This window comes from Diadema antillarum, unplaced genomic scaffold (genome assembly GCF_040938485.1).
Source record: "Diadema antillarum isolate AM-2024a unplaced genomic scaffold, OU_Dant_1.0 seq00001098_RagTag, whole genome shotgun sequence".
NCBI classification, from domain to species: Eukaryota; Metazoa; Echinodermata; class Echinoidea; order Diadematoida; family Diadematidae; genus Diadema; species Diadema antillarum.
In genome coordinates this window covers 988635-1011485 of record NW_027271915.1, presented here as the reverse complement: position 1 = coordinate 1011485, position 22851 = coordinate 988635, and positions in this window count along the sequence as shown.

The window sequence follows — 22851 nt, the reverse complement described above, 5'->3', positions numbered from 1 at the left end:
TTATTCTTCTGAGACTAACGTTGTAGAAAATCCGATTGCATTTCTTTCTTTTTTTTATGGGGGGGGGGGGGGGGATATAGGCCTACGGTGTACAAGGCGTACGTGATAGAGTAGAGGTCTTAATACCAGAATGAAATTACATCTATTTTCCATATTATTTTCTTTTGCCCCTTTGACATTTACTCGAATTCATTTGTATAACTGGTTAGAATATGTAGTACATCAGGTACAGTGACAAAGACATGTTACATGCTCACTGAGAATACGCACTTCAATGTAAATTAAGGTAACCGATTATACTGTAAAAGTGCCTAAGTTATTTATATATAACATGGTAAAGACAAGTATCTTCATATCTAAACACATTTTGTCTTTAGAAAGGGAAGTTGTCCAAAGTTTTATATATATATATATATATATATATATATATATACATCCTACTTGGCATTTGACATAATTAAATTGCCAAGAGGTTTTCAAATTGTAAGTCATATAGCTATCTCAATACAAATGTCATTTAAAAACATATTACTGCGTCTTAAAAGTTTTGAGATTATTTCATTTCATTTCATTTCACTTCATTTCATTTATTTTCCACATCCTGATAAAAAGCATTTACAAAATATACAGGAACGATACATACACAGTAGGATATTGGAACAATACAAGAAAAATAAGTCCAACTTACAAGGATTTTACAACAGACAAACACAACATAAAAGCAGCTATTTCAGTTTGTGGGGGGGGGGGATCAACATAGACCGTTGGTCTTTCTATGGCTGATCCCAAATGTTACAGCTATGTTATGAATTAATCAAGTCAGCATTTACAGAAATACACACCCAAGTATGTTTCTGACAAGAAAGGCAGGTGGATGTGTCATGTGCGAACGAACAGGTATTGTGATATAAAAAAAAGGAACGTAAATTTCATATGCTGAATCATACTTCCCACTTTGTGTCATTAATTTGTTCAAAACTTCGAGAAATTATCTTGGCATTTCTTGTCTCACTGCATGTGTGCTAACGCTTTGGAGTTGAGTTTTCGTTAAATACTGGGAGTACAAATGAAATGTATTACGAATCTGCTTTGATTTTGTGTAGTACAATGAAAACAGACATAAATGACAAGTGCCGCCTAACCGTGAAATGGCCCATGGAGTAAATCATTTCTTTTGAACGTGAATTGTATTGGAACGTTGTTGTTATCTCACTCGCAGGTGAAATGTGCACGTAAAATTTCCAACGTTAAAAGGATCGTGATTGGAAATGTAAGCAATATGTGCGAATGCTTCGATGTTTCCTGCTAAACTTCTTAGTTATCATTATTAACAGGAAAGAAAAACAAAAGAAGAAAAGAAAGACCCTGCTTTTTGAAACTACACTGTAGGACCAACAATGGGGATGGGAAAAGCCCATTCCAGATCACAACGAACGTCTACAGGTGAGTTGCGTGACAGGTACCAAGACTTCCTCTCCAAGAAGTACACGTAGACAAACACATATTTCTTATTATCTTCTTCGTGCCATCGAGAAAGCTGAAAAAACTTCATTATTTTTTATCAGTCAATATGTGCATTCGGTATACCGGACAGACTGGTACCTTGTACTTGTCCGTCGTTCCCCATTGTTACTGTCACAGACCTTCATCATGTTATACAAAGCGGGTTTCCCCCTTCCATAAAGTATTGTTATGTTTAAAATGATATACATTTTCACAGAGTGACGGTACAAAGCTACGCTCATTTTCAGAATTGCTTAGTGACATCATTTTGCAAATAGTATACTATTTGCAAATACAAGTCTGAAAATGCATAAATCTGCTTCGAGTGGGAAGCTCCCGCTGCCCGTTTCCATGAATACTATACAAATTTGCCTTCAGGGCTCATGGTTAGAACTATTTGCAGACGTGACTCCAAAAGAGCGATTCACTGGGGGGCGCAATAATTCTTTTGGAGGCACAAAGGCGTATAATTTGAACCAGAAAATTGAAATTACACAAAGTATATTTGTTTATAATCATTTTGAGTGAAAAAAATTAACAAAAGAAGGAGAAATGGGGAATAAATCGAGGCGAGACATCGTGCAGTGGATGCGATGTTGTAAAGGGACCCTACACTGACACGCAGCGCACTGCGTCAGAACTCTTTGTGATGTTCTCGTTTTTGTTCAAAAAAAGTTACATTCACAAAAGTGACGGTTCGAAGCAATGATCAATGTCGGAATTGATTTATGACGCACAATTATTTTGCTCGAAATTGATACATTTCACAGAGTGACGTACGAGCAGTGTGCAATTGTCAAAGTTGCTTTGTGGCGTCAAAATTGTTTGTTAGAAATTGCTGTATTTCACAGAGAACGGTACGGTGAAGTGTGCGTTGATATCACAATTGTTTTGTTAATAATGTTACATTAAATGTAACATTTTGTCACTTTGTCACTCTGTTAAATTTTAACAGAGTGACGGTGCAAAGCTGCGCGTACATATACATATAGAATTGCTTTGTGACATCACTTTGCAAATACACATTATGTAGTATACTATTGGCAAAATGTCATCATAGAAGTGACGTCACTTTGCAAATACTACTTCACGGAGTGTCAAACATAGCCCACATCCTGACATAGTGTGCAAATATATTTTGCCTTGAGAGTTTCTGGTTAAAACTATGGGCAGAGGTGAATCCAAGGGAACTATTCACTGAAGGGTGCAGCCCCGAAGTGAATAGTTCTTTATAGTTCGTTATTATACATTTATCCAGAAACTCGAAATTAGGCAAAGTATATTTGTTTTTTTGTTTGTTTATTTTTTATCAAAAATTTAAACAAAAGAAGGGGAAAATGGGGAAAATGCGAAGCGAGAAGTCGTGTCGTAGTAGTGGATGCGATGTTGTGATGGGACTCTAGTAAGCAGCGCACGATATCAGGCTGCTTTGTGATGTTACTTTATTTTGTTTTGTTCAAAAATGTTACATTTCACAGAGTGACGGTATGAAGCGATGCGCAATGTCAGAATTGCTAAACGTCACAATATTGCTTTACAAGAAATTATTGATAAAATAGACTGACGGTACGAGGAGGCAGGCAGAGCGCAATGTGCAAATTGCCTTGTGACGTCTTTATTATTTTTATTATTATTGTTATTATTATTATTATTATTATTATTAGTAGTAGTAGTAGTAGTAGTATTAGTATTATTATTGTCATTATTATTGATATTATTATTATCATTACCTCAGCCAAGGAAGGAGGTTATGTTACAGTAAGTGATCACGGCGTTGGTTTGCAAAATAACTCAAAAAGTTGTGTACTGATTTGAACATGAAACTTGCATAAAAAGTCATGACGAGCTCGCGAGCCTTGTTGTGTCTAATTCGTGGTGGGCTGTAGCATGTCTCTGTTTATGACTCTTGGGTGTCGAAATCGTGGTGTGCATTTAACACGTCTTGAAAGCACTCTCTGAATGACTCAACATTTTAGGCTTGTTGCTGATCAAAAATCCCCGGGATATTTACATGAAGTAGATTACAAACAGATGATTTGTGCATTTGCTATTCGTGATTCAGGGCCGGCGGAACCGGGGGGGGGGGGGGGGGGCAGGGGGGCTCATGACAGCGGAATTTTACGTAAATGCTCTCCATGGAATAACTGTAATATGTAATCACGATTGGACAAGATTATTAATTCATCTAATTCTTTGGCAATCCAACATTAGTAGGCAGGCTTCTTATTTCTTCTTGTTTGTTTGTTTGTCTGTTTGTTTGTTTGTTTGTTTTTCTATACTGTATAACAAACTGTCCTGTAAAGGCTGTCATGTTTTGATCTACTTTGTATTGATTTTCTTTTTTAGTGGATATCTTTTGAGTCGATTGTATGAGCTGAATACGGGAAACGAGCTCAGCTTTTTGGTGCTTTCAGTTCTTGTGTCCTCAGAGCATGGCTGATTTAACAAGTTTATTTTTCTTTATTTACTTTCATTCCTTAATTACCTCTCATGCTCATGTGTAATTGTCGTATAGTATATTATGCTATCATTGTGGAAGAAGAAAATGAAATAAGACTGACCGAATACGAATTTTTATTAACACTGCGTACCACTTTAAAATTTGATTTCACGATTCATCAAAATATCACCATCTAACGCGTGGTTGTTTTTGTTGTTGTTTTTTTCTTGTTTTTTTTAGTGATTATTCTCACTTCTTTCAATCCTTTAGGAGTACTACATTTTCAAGGTCCTGTTTACCTTTGGGAGCAGTGATTAAAAAAAAAATGTTTAAGATATCACGTTTGATGTATATGTGTAGGTCAGTTGTATCACAAAGCATCCTGCCATTTGAAATTAATCACCTGTGAAGTTGCGTCCGGAGGTTTCGGGGAGCTGCGATTTGTGGGGAGTTCAAGAAACAAACAAATTAACATTTGAAAGATATAAGGAGATATGACTGTTTTTCTCAATAAACCATAACTGTTGACAGTTTAGACTGGAAACGTTTTACTACAACTTTTGTTCACATTTTGTATATTTAACCATAGTTTACATCAATTATACAGATTCAAATTTTTACATTGGTTGTTTCTATCCCTAAGTCACATTTTAGAACTATTTTGAAGCACTAATGCTGTTTTTTTGTTTCATCTGCAAATGGTAAATTATGCCTATAACTTTATATCGTCTCCCGTTTCCTTCTTCCAGGAGCCCTTTTCAGGACTTAACGTTTGATTATTACTCTCTCTCTCTCTTTCTCTCTCTCTTTCTCTAAGTCCCACAACAATCTTTCCTAAAGGAGCCCCTCAACTACCCCCGTTTCACTTCCTTAGTTTTTATTTATTCTTTTTCATTTTTGTCTTACGTTATACGTACTCTCGTGTCTCTTCTAGACTTATATATCTCTCCTTCCTATTTCATTTCCTCCTTTGTCGTTTTGATTCCGCATTTTATATTCATGATAGTCCGCATCGCTCACCAACTTCGTTTCTCTCTCTTCGTTTCGTAAAACACCTGTCGGTATTTCACATCTATGTCATTTCTCTCTTTTATCTTCATGATTTTACGATCTTCAAAATCTCTTCCCCCTTTCTGTCTCATCTCTCTCCTCGTTGCGATATCCGAACGCTTTGCCTGATTTTCACTCTATTCTTACTCACAACTATCTCTGTCTCCTTTATTACTTTACCATGCAAACCTTAAAAAAGAAAACAGTATAAGACGTAACAGGTTTATAATCGAGATGGGCGGCCAGTACGCCTATATACCTTGTTGGGAAGCTACATGTATTTAAAAAAAATGAATACAGTGTATATTCAAACGAAAAGACGCGTAAAGTTCTGTTCTGTGATGCTGCAGCATTTCGCCTCTTTAAAAAGTGTTGCTGGCTCATTCGTTATTCTCAGTAAACTTTGTTTACACACACACACACACACACACACACACACACACAAAACACACACGCACACACACACACACACACACACACCCTCATAACATAGATTATGAATTCACTTTCAATTATTGTATTATAGTACATTAAGAAGTGTATTTCCACGTAATGCTCAATCGATATATAATATAAATCTATATGTAAACAAAGCAGAAGTGTAAAAGTACAATAAATTCATAGACAATATTCATGAACGGCTACGCTTTTTAAAGTGAGTGGGCCGACTTTACGGGAATCGGGACTTCGGGGGGTATTTTGCTGCCACATTTTTTGATGCCATTTCCGGGGTTAATTGACTGACAAGCAAAATAAAAAAAGAAACAACAACAGGGGGATGGAGACATGTTCTGGCCAAAGAGATTATAATCTCTTTGGTTCTGGCCCTACTTCGGGGTTAATCGGCTGACAAGTAAAACAAACCCCCAAAAAGTCTGTCAAACAAGCAGCAAAACAAAACAAAGCAAAAAAAGGCTTGCCATTTATTTTTCCTTCAAAAACAACAACAAAAGTGAGGGGGATGGCTAAAAAAATTACGACTCTATAATACTTATATAATCTTTGAATATCTCTTTCCAATTCTAGTTTGTCCTTTAAGGGGATGGTATAAGTTTCGAGGTGATATTTATGCTTGAATCATCTCTTTCTTATTTTCTACAGCTTGTCCGTTAGCTGTAGACCATCGCATCCGCAACTAGTTGCAAGACATAATTGCGTTGTTGTTGTGGTTGCTGCTGCCGCTGTTTTCTCCTTCTCTCTCATTTTCTTTTGACTTTCATATCCTTGCTTTTAATTCCTTCAAGCTCATAGTGTCCAATTCTGTTTAGTGGTTTTCATCGTTCGCATTGCAATTCTTACCTTCCAATAATTATTTTTGTGCAATTAATGCTTCCTATAATACAACGTTATATGATTTACCGTTTTAACGGTTTTTGACGTATTTTGACGTATTGGCTGGAACAGACTGTAATCTCTATAGAAATCAACTTAACAGTGTTACCATGCAAATCAAACAATGCCGTAAACTATAATACCCTGTCCATTACTGTCACAGAAAGACTCCGTCAATCCAATACGGTCATGATATTTACGCATTTCTGTTGCTAATTAACTGTCCATAAGGTGCTTTCATCATTAAACCAAAACAAGCTATAATACCAACGCAACTAAGGACTGAAAGTATTACTCTGTTGTGTACACTACTGAAATAAAACAGTTCTGGATTTACAGCATTTAATTTCAGTCTATGTAGTAGTGGTTGTAGTGGTGGTTGTCGTTACAATGGTTTTCCCGTTTGATGTCGTGGTCGTGGTGGTCGTAGTCGACGTCGTCGTTTGCCGTGCAACCCGGTGTGCCTGCTCGACCTGGGGCTCGATCCAGAGGGACGTGAAATCTTGGCACAGAGCGGTCACCGTTGATGACATGCGAGTAGCGAGGAACCCGGAGGGGATCGTCCCGGTGGATGTAAAGTTATGTCCGGAGGTTTCGGGGAGCTGCGATTTGTGAGGAGTGCAAGGAACAAAAAAATAAACATCGATGAACAACATAAGCAAAACGAGTTCTTGTTGATCCAGTGATAATTAGACCATTCTCATTTTACAAAATTTGGAAGGTGTGTGCCGTTTGTGTAGAAACACGTAAAAGGAACATTTCCTCCTATATAATTTCATGTGGATTCAGTATAAAATGCCGGACAATTTGGGCAACGTTCGGTTATAATTTGTTAAATGTCCTTCAATCTAATCTCATGTTATCAATTCATCAAAAAATTGGGATGATCCGTGCACAGTTTTGTCTAAATAGGAACCGCACAGCAACTTCTGATGTCACTCGACACTAGCAGAACTATATTTCATAAAAGTATAATCTATGAGAGATAATATCACCATGAATGAAGTATTCCTGTACATCAAACGATCACTTGACATTACTTTCTCTAAACTTGTTAAAAGACATGAAGAACATTAAACTTTCTATGTTGGTCTCGCTGTTAAAGAGTATCATTGTGTACATTATTTCCTTGAAAAAGAGTAAACCTTGTAAAATGCACACAGGATGTCTTGTTTAAAGGATAGTACTTTTAAGGAGACTGTGTGAGTTTTGTGCAACAGACAAGAACTTCTATGAATGAAAGAAGACTCAATAATTTCCTCACCTTAATGACCTCTGCGTTAGAGATACCCTGGACGTCGACCGTTTCATCCAGCTCTCCGACGAAGCACGTCTTCTTGTGGACAAGGTGGTAGGTCATCAATTGCTGGGGTTAAAATATACAAAAATAATTATTGTGCTATGAGCCATGCGAGTGTCTGGTAAATGGGTTGGGGTCCAATGAGCCAAATGTTCGCTGAATAAAAATGACATTGATTGCTCGTAAATCTAGAGTTTACTAGTTTCTTTGCCAATATTGGAAAGCTTTTCTCAGCTAGGCTCATTTTTAAGGCGTTTATGTTCATGTCGTTTATTTTTATGGTGTTTTAAGATAACACAACTGCACCGTGCTCCCCATTTTTGCCATGTAAAAGTTAAAATCTACAAAACACTTTTTATCATGTAGAAGTTGATAAAGTTGCCATGGTATTCTAGAAATAATGTGATCATGAGGTGTGAGGATCATCATAGTAGGCCCAATTTATACATCACGGATGCCATTGATTCGCTGTGCGTATTCACGGTATAGGTGAAATTAAACTCCTAGCTGATAGCCCTAACTTTTCTTAATCTTTCCATTTTCTGTATTATGTCAGCGACGATGAGTACTGACCAACGTGAAAGCGTGAATATAGCAACAGATTTCGTTAATGTAACGTAACAGCAAGAATATATAAGAAACAATGAGCCGTTACACTCCTCTGCTACAATACATCAATGGTATTATAATATTCAGATTAAGACAAAATTTGGTGGTAGTGGATGAAACAGCATTTTCTTCTGGATTTTTTTCCCAGACAGTTTGCCACAGTATAATTTCAAATCCAGATAGCATCGAACAGCACGCGCTAAGATCGAATAAAAAAAAGCCCGTCGTTTTTATGAAGTTATGTCTAAGTGAGACAGTGACGACAAATTTTACCAACTTACCCGTCCAAAATCGTAGATTAGGGTGGCGTTCTCCCCGTATCCATCCCCTTTGAGGTCGATGACCAGGACATTCTGCTTGTGGTCGTACCGACAATCCTCGTCATAGCGATGATGGTTGAAGGATCCTTGTCGATGAAACGCCTATGTTCAACATTATTCAAGGCAAACAACGTAGAAAAACTTGCACGATCAAAACGATTATTTCACAAAATCCATTATTTGTATATACCAATATCCATCGTAGACGACAAAAAAAAAAAATGGAATGAATGACAAATGTATCATCCCCACCCTCCAAGAAAAATGATTACACCAGCACAACACACATCCCCCCGAACACACACCAAATTATATACATTTTTGTATCATAGATACAACTTATCACATTGTCGGACGATGAGCAGGTGGCAACAAACTAATGTAGCATAACGGTTGACACGTAATACATATTTGCTTTCTCGTTTTACATAATAATCAATAATTATAATCAGAATGTGATCGCATGCACTGTATACTAACATAAATGAAAAGATAAAAAATTGTAAAATTTGAACTTGTAATGATGGAAAAGATCAATAATGAAAAGCACTTATACTGACCGTTACTTGTGTGTAGTGTTATGAAATCTTTCTACTCCTATGATACAAATATCATCCATGCACATCATCAATATTTTGAGAGGAAAAACACAATGGTAGATCATCAACACATCGTAATCATCATGGGCTGATGCGTTTAATTTTCAGCTTGCTGTTCCTTCTTCAGACAAAACATACCTTGTCTGTTGAGCTTACAGGACCGTCTGCTCGCTCGACTTCACACGACATATTCTTGGACATGAAGGCTAGGATGAGCAGGACGGCGACAGCGAAAGCGACGTTGAAGAAGAGAGCGATGATGGCCACGGTGGAACGATGCCCCGACTGTAATGCCCAAGATGTAATCGAAGGTTATTCCTAACTTTGACAGATTTTATCCGGCTTTATCTTCAAAATCTGAAATTGATATCGTCGGCTGTTTTCTATTATCATAAATATAGGGCCTGTACCTCTCATAGTCTCAAAGCGTTGTACACCTCTTAACAATCTTGTATCGTAGATATGGATTTCTTTTTTCTTTTTTGATAAAGTTGTATACCTGTCAACAATGCACAATACATAAATTATAAGTACATAACTTATCACAACCTTTATTCATGTGAATGAAAACTTTTATTCATTGTTCTTTCCAATCTCCCTTCGCATTTTCTCTTCATTTTTTTTTTTTGCATTTTCTGAGATGCATGTTGCCTTTGCTATATCAGTTCTCCATTCACCCTAATTTTCTGAATTTTGTTGAGTAATTTGAAATAAGAGATGTAATTCAACAACTATTCAAAATGTTTTGGTGAAATTTGCAAAGCTATAGGGTACATTACCTTCAAATATTCGTGATTCTGAGTTAACAGACTTAATAGATTATGGAGTTGACAAAAGCGTTGGTTTATGAGTTAAAGGGATGGTATAGATCTGGTTTAGATGGGGATTCAGCTTTCAACTTTTTGTAACATGATTAGAAACCACCTTTGAAACATTTACGAGCGTACAGTCAAGAGGAATTCAAAGCTTATTTGATAAAAAATTATTGGTTTTGAAATGACTGAGATATCCAAAATAAAGCGATTCTAGACAAAGCCGCGTGAATTCCTAATAACAGGTGGATCCCACCAATTTCCTCTTAGAATTGTACGTTCTTTTCTTTTTCATTGGAAGTTTCTCATTATCTCGCAAAAAAAAAGTTGGTAACCTAAAGCCCCATTTCAACTAAAACTATATCATTCCTTTATGCTCAAACAGAGGCACTAGAATACAGGTGAAAGAGTTCCTACCTTCTGGCGCGGCTCCATCAAATTCTTCTCGTCCAGCATTTTGGTGAGTTTCTGTTCCGATCGCGAGAGAGTAGTAAGTGTGTCTGCTATATCAGCGGTATCTGCGAACTATTGTAACTAAACATGCAGGCTATCGACTTTTATAAGCCCTGCTCGAGAGCTTCGGATGAGGGGTTCGCAGTTTATTTGGTTTGTTTGATTGTTTTTGTATACCTAGAAGATCCGGTTGCGTGATTACCTACCTTATTATGATTCCTTCCTTCCTGAATAAGTGTTGCGGATTTCCAAATGATTCCGCGAGATTCATCTAGAAACAGATTGGATGATTCGACCAATCAACCTACCTGATCGACCTTGCTTATTCATCCATTGATCTGTTAAATCATTTTATCTTTTAGAACATCGCTCTTGAATTGTTACTGGTTGAAACATCACAAAGTATTATACCATTCAAGATAAACCGGAGGCGCGGTGTTGGCGCGCCCACAACCACAAGCTGTGGCACAAGTTCAAGGTTTGACCTTTCCGCACTGTGTTTTCCACGGAGATAATTATTGTACAGGTCTGTCAGGTCCTTATTCAGGGAATTGCACTGAAAAAAAAAGAGAGAAAAAAAGCACGTCACTTGTTTTGATCATTTCTCTCTCTCTCTCTTTTTTTTTCTGGGGTAGGTTGTTTTGATTCATGTCACGGTCTTGATGTAAGCTATTACGTCACTCAAAATTGTTTGAACATACCTCTTCAGGTCTCCACTAGATGGGTGAACTGCAGTGTATACCGACCAGTTGGAAGTACATAACGCACATAATGGCCCTCTATTTGTTTGTTTGTTTTGTTTGTTTACTTGTTTGTATGTTTGTTTTGGGGAGAGAGGGAGAGAGGAAGGGAGGATTGTCTGTTTGTTTGTTTGTTTGTTTTTTTCTCAAGTGCCAGCACACCGCTTCATAATAATTGTAGAAGAAGGAAGAGGTTGGAGTATTTTCATGATTCTGTTATTATCCTTCAGATAAAATTAATGGTATACGATTGAAAGAAGTATATAAATGTAAATATTTAGGAGTAGTATTTGCTCCAAACCTTACATGGAAACTTCACGTGGATTATATAAGAGGGAAAATTTTGGGAAATTTGTTCCTACTGAGGAAAATCCGCTTTTATGTGAATTTTAAAGTTGCAAACATGTTTTATTTTTCTATCATTCAATTTCATCTGGATTATTGCTCACCAGTATGGAGTAATGCTGCAAAGTCCATTTTTAATAGGCTCTTTGTTTTACAGAAAAGGGCTTTACGTATTGTTTTAAAAGTAGATAATTTAGAAAGAACCTCGATATTGTTCAGTAAATCAGGTATTTATTCAATATATGTTCGTTGGAAAAGAGTAAATGTGATTTTGTTGCATAGATGTTTGTACGGATTTGCACCACAACATCTTTCATCAAGAATACATTTAAGAGGACACAGTTATAAACTCCGTAATTCTCAAACAAATTTTATGAAAAGAAGATTTTTTTCTTGTATGCAAGTTCAGGTTTATTCAATTCATTGTCATTGGTCACCCGGAACACTAAAGATATACATTGTTTTTCTAAGAAGATGAAAAATGAGACTTTTTAAGTTGTAATTTGATATATTTGTATTCATATTTTCAATATCTTTATTGCATTAAGTATTGTTTTATTTATTATTTGGTCGCCGGTTCGAAGTTTCCGGCTTTTGATATCCCCTTCTTCATAATATATACACACACACACTCAAACATATTTTTTGTTAATGTTAATTAGTATTTTGGTTAGGTATTCCGTTGTGTTAAGTTGAGTTCTCTGAGCATATTTCTATAGTCTTTTTTTTAATAACTGCCATTATTTTAATATATGGTATAATCATGATTATGTAATATTGATATATAACTGTAAGTTATTTTGTGTATAATCTTTTTTATTGCTACTGAAATAATTTTGACGAATTATCTTGATTTGTCGACAGTAAGTCATTTTTTTTTTTCATTTTTACAATGATTTCATACCCATGTTGTACAAGTTTAAATATGTATTTATTGCTGTTGTTGTTTTTTATATGAATCTTATATGTATATATGTCAAGTGGACCCCTTTGAAAATCAGCTGTGCTGAAAGGGCTACCAACCCTATTGCTGGAAATGAATAAGTAGATAAATAAAACTATATGCTGAATACTGTCCAGCAACATTGGCTAGGCGCAATACATAACGTTTATCATTGTGCGTGTGAATTTATTCAAATTCATTATACACTGTATATACATTATACAGGATTATTCCACCTCTACCGCCTCCAGCCGCCTCTCCCTTCCCCCTACACCCCCCCCCCCCCACACACACACACACACCACCACCACCACCACCACCACCACACTCGTCATATCAACATCTTGCAGCGATTTTTCTTACATAATACCTGTATCCGGGGCTCCTCGACCGACAGTTTCTTGCGTCTTCTAGCAGGAAAGGAGGTTTGTGATGATAACTTTCCTGGCCTGACTGGTATATCATAGCATGATGTCGACTCCTATAAGAAGCACAGTGGTGAGACCATGTACTTCCCTGTACAGAGAACATCGAGATATTTCCTCAAGTATTTAGAACATGGATTAAGTTCTTGCGAAAAGACTCGCATGAAATATGCCGAAATCTGTTTATTCAATAAGTTTAATGATGTTGAGTTTTCACATTTTGCTGAATTCCACGTGGGCCCTATGATACCGCCTTTTCTGTATTAACACTCTGTGATGTCAGAACAGTAGAACGATTATAAAACAAATAAGTAAAGGGACAGGGAGCGGGAATCGAAGTTTGAGAGATGTAAATATTACGGCGACGGTCATTCTTTTGGGGTGCTGTTCGTTATTCCGAAGGGTCGTTAATCCGAAACACGCAAATTCCCTATACCTAGAGGTTCGTGAATCCGAAAATGAAAAAGGGTTCGTTAATCCGAAAATTTGTGGCGTTATTCCGCAGGTTCGTTATTCCGAAGATTGGTTAATCCGGAAATGAAATTCGGAACAATGAACTTTCGGAACAACGAATCTTAGGAATAAAGAGCCTTCGGAATAACGAACCTTCGGAATAACGAGCTGTAACCATTATTTTGTAAATCAAGATACTTTTATTGTGCATGGTCTGCTATGATTATTTGGCCCACACTACGACCAAGTATACCTATTGGAAAGTTTAGAAAGTTTGTAAACTCTTGACAGGCTGGGCTGTACTGAGGGAAGGGTGGGGGTACTCAGGATGACATCTATGAAAGGCGGAAATGTTGATATTTATAATCCTGATGAATCAGTGTTTGTGCTGCTCCAAGCCAAGATTCGAGTTTACTTGGAAAAGGGGAAAGGAATTGAACTGTGATTGGTTGTGGGTGTGATGGGGCACTTCCGGGAGTTCATTTTTCTGATTCGTCAAGTCACACAGGACACACTTTCCTGACACGGATATTTGGTATCTCATATTACGTACTATAAACCATGAGCGTTATAGTCTTGTTACTTTCAGGAGAAACGCTGCTGGTTAATGTTGCTATTGCACCACAATACATCATAGCCAAAAGGAGCTGATCATATAATGATCTCAGCCTACATCAAAAGCCAAGCTTTGCCGTCGAGTGGCTCATTCTGCAACAAGCTTCCCGTCATCACACTGTGGTGTGGTGACAATGCAACTCGACATCATTTTTTTTTTCCAGGTTGACTTTTAGGAAATAATAAACAGGGCCGTCATAGTTTCCACAGAATGCTAGAAGATTCATCACATTCGGACATGAAATCTTTAATGGTAAAGCCTTGAAACTTTCTATTTGTTTTGTTTTTTTCCAGATAGTGATAGTGGTCGTAAATATTATACACAGGAAGACGAAAAAATACATTAATAGCATTAAATAATAATTTATTTACAGTTTTGAAATTACGTACAATTATGACTTCAGGGGGAAAGGTTCGTCAATTAACCAAGAACAATGAATGATCTTCATGATATTTTTGTTGTGTGTATGTATGTGTAATGTGCATAGCGATTTGCTGCTGTGTGAGTGTGGTATGAGCCTATGAGGTGATGACGTCATAACTTTATTTGGTCCTTACATGGGCGCTTCCAGTGCAAAACAACAACAACAACAAAACAACAACAACACACACGCACACACACGTAAACACAGACGGTCCAAAATCAATTACCATAATCAGTTTGTGAACAGTTTAAGTGACTCTGACTGTTGCATGAGAGATTTTAAACTTCAGTATTATAGTTTTCTTTCTTCCCATCCAATTTTCATATAACAGTTTGAACGAAATGTTCTTTGATTTCATCCACAGTGTGTTGAAGCTTTAACATGGAGTATATCTGCGCACTTTAAACTGCAATTTCGGACCACGCTTGTTTGCGTCAATACATGTACCAATGTAGACAAAGAGAAGAATAGAGGATTCACCAACACCTAAAGAACCCCCAAATAATAATAATAATAATAATAAAAAAAGATACGCAAGTTGAAGTAGTACATGCTTTCATGAAACTGGTGTTATAGTTGGCAATAACATAATATGTAAATTAGAAGTGATCACGTCATCATTATACATGTCTCACATTTTCAATTAAAAAAAAATACCTCGCTTAAGCTCCCCTGAAGACACAACACTGATAATCGAACATGGAGTTAAAGTTGTATCTTTCGCATCAAACTACATGTACATGTGTATTTCTAAATTTGTACGAACCCAACGAGAACCACTATTAAGAGAAATGACCTGTAGTCAATAACATATGAACAAAAAACATGACGTTTATAAAATGTTTGCTTCTGATGTGCATCTCTGGCTTATAAATGTTCCTTGAAAACATTTGATTTCCTTTTTTTATTTCATTCTGTGACTTCCGTTTTTATGTCTTGATTATACGATGTAATAAAACTGTTGTAATTCTGTCCGATTTTACTCTGGTGTTTTGATACACACTGAAATAAAATGGGATGGAATTTCACTTCAAGCATGACTATTGTGAAGCTTTGGTTATCAAATATTGTTGGTGGCAAAATTTGGGTAGCTTCATTAATGCAAGTTACCGTAACAGAAGTTCACACACAAACAGCGTCTGTACTTTACTTTTACTAAAACTGTACAACGCCACTTCTAAAATTATAATGAAGATGTTGATGTTGATGATTATAACAAAACTTAAGTTAGTTACCATAGTAGAGGTGATAGTCGTAACTGTAACCAAATAATGATAACGATAATGCTACTTATGATTATAATGAAAATAACAAATATCTGTTATACCTCGATGATATATGATATAAATCATATTTTACATTATATCAATTGTATGTGATATAATAGCCTATATATAATATATACACACATAAGGTATTATCATTATAATAATAATTATTATTATTATCATTAATTTCGATTGTACATAAATATTTGTAACTTCTCGATGATACATGATAGAAATCATGTTTTCTATTATATTCATTGCATATATATGATACACCTATATACGTAGTATACACATATTACACACATACATATCAATAAAGAGATAAGACCAGTAAGACAGCAACAACAAGGAAAAGTAGAAATTACGCGGTGCGTAATTATGTCCCCGCCGGAAGTTTAAATCTTTGGACTGGCATCAATGAGTTTGTTGCAGCTAAAGATATATATATTATTTCAGTAGTATTTTGTGATGACCGTACAGTGTCGTAACAAGCAGTTGATATAATGATGCACAGGATAGAGTGTGTTAGTGAAGGTGCGGCGCGCTCGAGAGTATTGACAATGGTGCGACATGCACGAGGCGCAGCCGAGTGCATGTTTGCAACCGTTGTCAATACTCGAGAGTGAGCCGCACCTTCACTAACGCCACGAAATAATCCTGTGCATCATTAGTTTTATAAAATGGGTCGAAAACTAACAGCATTATTCACGTACCTTTGTGGGTCAATACCAGTCAGCTACATGTAGCACTCGCTCAAAAGTCAAGATGTCCGAAGATGTTCGTCCCAAACATTTACGCACGTCGCACTCGGAAATCCCGCACACTCACCTAGGTACGTTCGTATAAGAGTATACGTACGCCACGTACTGTTATGCACAAGAAAGGCCGCCGGCTGTTGTGGCAGCCCGCGGCCCGAACTAGAAGTTGTTTACAGGATTGACAGCGCGTATAGTAGCGCGTGACGCACTTGTAACAACTGATTGAGTGCGCACTGCTAGTGTAAAACATTGTGACGTACGTCAGGCCAGGGAGGTGGAAGAGAGACTCTTCTTAGTGCTTACCTGAAGAAAATAATGCACGCACACGTGACTCATTTCAGCGCTTCCAATTGGCTACATTCTTGAACCCATTTTATAAAAAGTTTTGAAGCCCTCACCTAGTGCCATCACATAAAGCAAACAGAATCGAAATCGGGTTAGAAATGGCGAAGGAGTAGCATTTTGTAGCAAAATGTACAATATAGGTCAAAAATCAAGGTCAAGGTCAAAGAAGTCAAAGATCAAAATTCTGTGTAGAAGTTTTGAAGCCCTCCCCCAGTGCCATCACATAAAGCAAACGGAATCGAAATCGGGTTAGAAATGGCTGAGTAGCATTTTGTAGCAAAATGTACAATATAGGTCCAAAATCAAGGTCAAAGGTCAAAGAAGTCAAAAGTCAAAATTCTGTGTAGAAGTTTTGAAGCCCTCACCTAGTGCCATCATATAAAGCAAACGGAATCGAAATCGGGTTAGAAATGGCGAAGGAGTAGCATTTTGTAGCAAAATGTACAATATAGGTCAAAGGTCAAGGTCACAACTGAAATTCTGTGTAGAAGTTTCAAAGCTCCCATGTAGTGCTATCATATAAAGCAAACAGAATCAAAATTGGCTCATAAATGACAGAGAAGTAGCAAATTGAACATTTTGATCACACACGGACGCACACACATACACACACACATACACACGGACACACACACGGACACACACACACGGACACACACACGTACGGAGCCCTTTTCATAGTCCCCTGCTCGAACTCGTTCGGCGGGGACAAAAAAATGATGATTGACACACAGCAGCATACATACGACAATGAGATAGAGAAAAATCACACATTTTCGAAACATTTTGTTCACAGTAAGAAAAAGAAGATTTTATTGCAGCATGGCAATGATGCCTCAAAAGATATAGAGATACACAAACCGGCTAGGGCTCCCTCTTTTGGGCCAACCCTGCACAACTCTCACAAATTAACGAGTGCTATTCCCGGATCTCCCTCGAGTCTTCGCTTCATTCTTCCCATTAAATGTAGATCATACATGCATTGAGAACAAGATCGTCAGGAACAATTTTTTTTTAGACATGAACCTCTCACATGCACCATGGTTTCGCCACATGCTAGAACAAAATCAGGGCAAAATCCCAATTTTAAGGTTGATGACCACTTCATTTCATAGGATGCTTTTCCAAAAAATTACCAGCTGTGAGAGGACATGACTGACATCACACCAGAATCACAAAGGCCCGAATTCACGAAGGTGGTACAATCTTTGTCCATGGTTTAAACCATAGACAAAGATTGTACCACCTTCGTGAATTCGGGCCAAAGAGACCAGAAGTGGTTCGCCAGCTATCTCTGCATCAAATTCTTATAGTACTGGTGGATAGCCATAATTTATTATCATAACTTTGGGGTCACTGTTCTATTAAAGCCTGAGCAATCTCGTCGAATCTCCGGTAAATGTCACACGATAATGGTTGAAAGGAAGGTATGACAGTCGAAGGGCAAACTTGATAATTACAGAACAGAGGTCAATATTTGGACATTCAATGTCAATAACAAACTTTATCGAACACGGAAAGAAAGCAAGTCTCTGACTGGTGTATACGTGGGACATATCAAAACTGGAGTACAGTTACGAAGTGTCAGCACTGCACTATGCAAGGCAGATACCTCAATATCAGGTCTCAAAAAAAAAGAAAAAAGAAGCAATTGAATATTCTTGGCAAACGAGAGAAAGTACTCTGACCAATGAACACCCCTCTTAGTTAGGACCTATAATATCATAGTATTGATCTTCAGCAAGTTATTTTTGTTCTTAGAATTTTCTTTATCAAACACCTAGCGATTTATTTGAATTTTATTTACTACATGAGCGATGGTCTCTATATAGCAGAGTTGAGAGTTATCGTTTTAAAAGATAAATTATGAAATAGGTACAGGAATGCTACACTCCAACTTCCACTTTAACTGGTTGGGCATGTGACTTTCACAACCTTCACATGAGATATCAATTATGTATATTCACGGACATGTTAAAGATTGAGTGGCAACTCTGTGAAATCATTGCACACAAAGTGGCTTCTGACCTTCCAAAATGTTAAGTGAGGCATCTAACATTCCCACATACTCTAAAGCCGTGCTCGACTTCGCTCTAGTTCCAACACGAACTTTGGGGATGAAGAAAGAGTTATAGATTTCATGAAAATTACCAGTTATATTTCAGTGTAAAATTTTGAATGAATTACTAGAATTCGTTTAGAACGGCTGATGACAGAAATCAAAATTATACACTTTTTTCTGTTCTCCTCCTAGTGTGCAGATCGAAACAAAATGAAATTTGGGTCCTCTTAAAAGCTGAATATTTTTCAATGATGTGCACATTTGCACTTATCAGTTTCCTATCTTTAATTTGGCATATTTGATCTTTCAAATAAAGCATCCCCTGAAGTGTGATCCACATGACTTCAAAGGAGAGCAATTCTTTCTACTCCATCTAAAACACCACACAGATGAAGAAAAACACTACACTGTTTGACTGTAGATTGACTGAATATTTGACAGGCTAAAGTAGTCTTAGCTCAACTTTGAAATGCTTCACCAAACAACCAGTATTAGCATCAACTGCAGGTATATTCCATATTTCAGACACGGCATTCTCATGAATCTAAAGGGACTGTACACTACTGGTTGAGGTGAGGATTCAGGTTTACTTGTATAACATTTTTTTTTTTTGTGAGATAATGAGAAATCTCTTATGAAATATGAAAGAGCATGTAATTTCAAGAAGGATTAAATGTTTATTTGGTGAAAATTGGCCTTGAAATGGCTGAGATATAAAAAAAAAAGCAATCCTAATAACATTGACAGGCCACGACTTTTATTACGATCCCTTTGTTTTACTAGTACTTTGTTTTAAGATATCTCAGTCATTTCAAAACCGATTTTCATCAAATAAACTTTTGATTCCCCTTTAGAATTGTATCGTCGCTGGGGCGACAAGACCTCGGATCTGAAATTTTGGTGAAAATGACTCTTTTTGATTAATGGGCAGATAATCAGGTAAGTGATGTCCTGTCCAAATCCTAGCTGTCTTACCCCCAAAATGAAGCCACCATGATATGTCAAAGGAAAAGCTTTCTCATTATTTTGATACAGTGCTTTGGCTGCCATGTTTTTCAGCTCTCCTGAATATTTGACATTTTGTAGATACAAGGTCTTGTCGCCCCAGCGCATTATGCTCTTTAACATTTCATAGAGTGGTTTCTATATATCTCACAAAATGTTACAAGCTGAATCCTCACCTCAACCAGTACTGTACAGTCCCTTTAATTGATGCAACCCATAGTATGCTACAAAGTTTGTAGACTCAGCAAATGTGGGAGCATGTGTATTGGCCCTCATTTGCAATGCGTTCTAGGAAGTTCTGAACAAGCAGTTGGTGGCCAGGAATTATCATTCTGAGGGTAAACAGGGTACGATATCTGCTTTTAAAATAGTTTAAAAAAGGAAGGAATGTACCATTCATATATATGGAAATAGTAGATATACATTAAATGATTTTATTGTACACTGTATTTTTTTCTTTCAAGTCAACACACAGTGAAATGGGAGTCTTACATCGTTTTGTACAGTGTACTGCTCAACAAGTCCATATTCCTTTATGTCAGTTTTATTGAAAAGGTCATTATCCAAGCAAGATGCTGTGTCTGTGTTTACCAGACGTGGGACAGCCAAACAATGCATTATGGTTTCATACATTAAGAAAAAGGAAAAAAAAAACTCCTTTTGTCTAGGACCCATAACATAAACTCTTAATTTCTCCAGTGGTATCACAAACTTCTTGGTTGTGGATATATTCCATAAACCCAAATATTATCTTCCCATTTTCTGTGCATTTTTCGATCATGACCCCCCCCCCCCAAATAAATATAAAAAAAAAGAGAGAAAAAAAAAGAAAAGTCATGAACACCCCACAAACAAAACAAACAAAACAATTATAGACTCCCTGAATTTGACATTTCAACATTTTCACCTAGCATCAGCCTTTCAAGTCAGTCAAACACTTGTCAGGAAATTTCTTTTTAAAATTCAAATCGCATGTTAAATCATATTCAAATATCATTTTAACCCGTTCCTTACGGGAACCTGGTATACCAGGTTCCCGTCGCAGCAACTGATATGCGGGAACCTGGTATACCAAGATGAAGATAAGAGTGCCTACTTTTGTGGCCTAATTCATGTTTCTTTGTGTTGTAATTCCCAGAAAAATGGGTTTGATAAAAAGATAAGAGTTCATTCTATCACCATATGTTCTCTTTCTTTTGGAATAATGTGGATATCACAGCATTATTTCCTTTTTCTGATTTAGTTTGTGCCTGCTTTGCTATAAAACTCATATGAACATGTACATAGTGATCGAAGCTGAGCTCGAGTAGATTTTGTATTCGCTGACCCCAATAATCATATTCAAGTGCCCGGTTTTGTGTAGAACAACAGAGTCTGTGAGCCCATCAGCGCACGATCTATTCATACCTTGCACTCGATCGATAGTTTCATTGTTCACTGGCACATGTAATTGACCGTGGAAAGGGGATACATGTACCGCTTGACTGCGTCACTCAGGTGGATTACCAACCTGTCCGTTCTCTGTCAACGGGCAAAAAGAATCTTGTTTGGGGGCATTTAAGACACTCAAAGAATTGCGCAAGGAACGGGTTAAATAATACTCACACTCAATGTCTTCACACTTTTGATTTACCCTTATTCGTACGTTAATGTAACTCTGTGCACTTGATCGAGCAATTTGCATGTGAGTTTTATCCTTCAACTCCAATATCATGTGAACCTGCAACATTATTGGTCATGCTTAAACAGCGATCAATGAAAGGTTGATGTTCAAAATGTGATGGTTTTTGTTTCAAAAGACGGAATAAGCCAGACTGCTTGCAAATAATATTACCAGAATTCACCTGAGTGACCAAATCGCAATATTTTCCATCACATTTTCTTGGAAATTGTCTGGAAAGTTCCTATAAAAGCTTGGCTCAGTGAGGTGCATGCAGTGTTGTTACACCACTGACTATGAAGTGCCATTCATTGAGAAGATCTATACGTACATTGCACATAACATCATTACATGTCATTCTGGCTTCAGTAAGCTGGGTTTTCAAGATTAAATGTGACCCTGCATCATAAAGTCACCAAAAAGTTAGCCAGACACTGATTTTTAATTCAAGGCAGATTCTGAAAGAGCAGACTGTATGTTTCAAAATGATGACTAACCCAATGCAAATGTACTTTCTTAACCTATCTCAATAATGGAAAGAAAATGCCCTCTCTGGAAAAGTGTTTTGTAGTTTAGGGCCTATTCAAGTGCTTATTCTCACCAAGCTGTGCTCTTTTTTAATCAATGGAACAAAAAAACAGGGTGTAAAACTCTTTTGCAACCACAATCAAGGGAGCACTGAATAAAGATGAAATTTCATATACTGAGTAGTAGGCCTACATTCTATTCATTTCCACTAATTAACAAATTAGTAGCATCATCATTTCAAGTCATTTGACTTGAAAAAAGAGAATATGCAAAGGGTTTTTTTTTCAGAATTGAGAAGGGGCCTCTAAGACATACCTAATCACACAATTCTGCACAAAAAAAAAATTGTTTTAGAAAAATGGCAAAGACACCATTTCGCATTTGTTTTATGAGCCAAATTTTCAGAAATAAAAAAGTAAAATTGTTCTTTCAGAAAACATGAAATCCTAAAGACCTGCTAGCTTGACCTATTTCATCTACTTTGAGTCCTAAAGAATATCAACGGGTATGACTTTTCATTAATTTTGTGATGCATGGTCACCATGTTCTTTTTCATCGATTACCTTCTTTTTTTTTCCCCACTGAGCAAGCTCATTTCAAGCCTATCTTAAAGGGATCGTACAGTTTTGGTTGAGGCCTAATTTCAGGTTTCCAACATTTTTTGGCGAGATAATGAGAAATCTCTTATGAAATATGAAAGAGCATGTAATTCTATGAGGAATTCAACGTTTATTTGATGAAAATTGGTTTTGAAATGGCTGAGATATTAAAAAAAGAGCGATTCTAATAAAGTGTGGGACCCACACTTTATTACGATCACTTTGTTTTACTTTGTTTTTGGATGTTTCAGTAATTCCA